A 2,287-nucleotide genomic window follows, 5' to 3' on the forward strand; every position below is an offset into this window, starting at 1 on the left:
GCAAAGGAAGGAAAGATAATCGACTGAGGTCGCCGTCTCGCCTTGATTATGTAGCTATAATTGGAATTAATAAAGATCGCTATCCGTTCAAAGCGCAGTGCTTCCGATGCCAGTGGAGGCTACAGGAGAAGTTGTTCAGCGAGCGACGAACTTTATCTCGTGCCGATCAGTCCATTCAATGAAGACACGAGGCTGGTCAGGTGCAGATCATGTCCTGCTATAGTCTCTCAAAAAATCTTTTACGCAGGAACGTTAGCGTAATCAGTCGTTCAGTTAATATTTGTTAGCTACATATTTAAGGGAACGCAAGCATTAGTGGTTGCGTCTCCTCCAGTGTCCTCTGGTGAAACTGCAGTGTAAATTCCTCGATATGGAGAAGCGTTTCTGGTAAAGTCTGAGGGGTACAGTCAGATTCGTCCGGGGATGACAGGAAAAAACATGGACACGGCGAGTGTCTCTCGGTCCCCCTCTCTTCAAGAATGGGATGTGCCTGTTAGAAGCTTTGGGCTGAGACTGAAACCCCTCTTCTCAGTGTGTCTGTTTCTAAAAGCTGCAGTCCACCGCCCCCCTCCTTCCCAGATCCCCCCTCGCATAGAGATGGATGACATGTCAGACAAAGGCAATAGATTCCAACACTTTGTGATTCGCCAACGCAAAAAGCTGGAGCACCAAATGAGGAGGTCTCTTCATCTGACACTTCGGAAGGGGAGGGATGCAAACAGGGAAATGAGGAGAGATGGGTTAAAAAAATCGAGGAAATTAAAAGACAAGTGGAAAGGAAGCGGTACCACCAGCGGCCAGGCATCGTGGTATTTCTAAACTGTATGTTGTCAAACTACATGAATCATGTTTGAATCATATTGGTGACCTAAACGTTGAGACTGAATGTATTTTTGTGTGCGTGTTGTTGATGTTGTCATGATGAGACTAGTTAAGGATGACGGAAGGTCTTAATCTTCATGTTTTCTATTTCTTCTGTATTTTTTCTCTCTTTTCATTATAGCCTATAGGTCTTGTCGGATGTTTTCATATTTTTCCGAACATCGATTATAATGCGTTGGCGTTAAATATTATTAGATTGTTAAGAAATATTACCCTCGGTTGCAGTATTTTTTTTCTTCCTAAAACAGGATATAGCCCTGCGCTGTTTTAGGAAATACGGAATATGTTAACAATACCTACCATTTAGCATAATTATTCGCAGTCTGCAGATATAAATAGGCCTAAAAATAGCCTATAATCTCAATTTCTGACAAATATTTGCTAGTGCATCTGACAGCTATCGGACAATGGATTATTACTATATTATCGTTGCATTTTCTTCTATAACAACACTACTAAGTTTGGCCTGTCAAATGTTAGTGAACGGATTGTCTCTTTTGACCATGCTGTTTGGGCTGCTGTATTGTAGGCATTTCTGTAGATGGCGCTGCTTAGTTTGCTTTATTTCATTGAGGGAGGCTCTTGAAGTTTGTTTTATGGCTATCCAACAAAATTCTTGATTGCTGATGATAACTGATGAGCTTAATGTTTGTTCATAATGTGTAAGTTTTATTTATTTTTCTTAGGCTACTTATTGTTTTACTTAAAGCTCAAATGTATAAGATTTTTTTTAGAACTGATATCGTTCTTGTTCTTCGTTGACTCGTGGCTTTGTCAGTTTGTTTATGCTATAGTTTATTAGAGAGTGTACGTAATATGCTTCACTTGACGTTTCACTTTTTTATTTTAAACCCTATCTATCTATCTATCTATCTATCTATCTATCTATCTATCTATCTATCTATCTATCTATCTATCTATCTATCTATCTATCTAGGCTACAGTAATTCGATATAAAAATTGTATATGTCTTATCTCAGAAAAAAAATATTTCAGAAGAATCATATAGGCTAAGTTTAAATCCTGAAATTCGTATTGAGCACGTTTCATTTTTTTCCACTTCTGAAGCAAGTGATAAAGTTAGCTTCCTATTTTAAATTTCATTTTTTTCTGGAAAATGTATTTTTAAACCGTTAAAATACAAATAGAATCGTATGCACTCATTTTACGTAAATCGCATGCATTCAATTAATTATTATAGCCTGTTATTATTGTTGCCATTATTATTGCTTTTACTGTTTTCGTTTTTAGTAAAATGGCACGTGCACATATAGCTGAATTTTAGCATCCTAACTGCTGTTTAAAACAAAACAAAAAATGTCTGTAGTAATTGGTAAAAAAAAAAAAAGCAGGCTTTGGCTTGACTGAAGAAGGCTCTTACACGTTTATAAAGTGTTCGCAATGT

The sequence above is a fragment of the Gobio gobio genome, assembly GCF_949357685.1.
Source record: "Gobio gobio genome assembly, chromosome: 18".
In the NCBI taxonomy this organism is placed as follows: Eukaryota; Metazoa; Chordata; class Actinopteri; order Cypriniformes; family Gobionidae; genus Gobio; species Gobio gobio.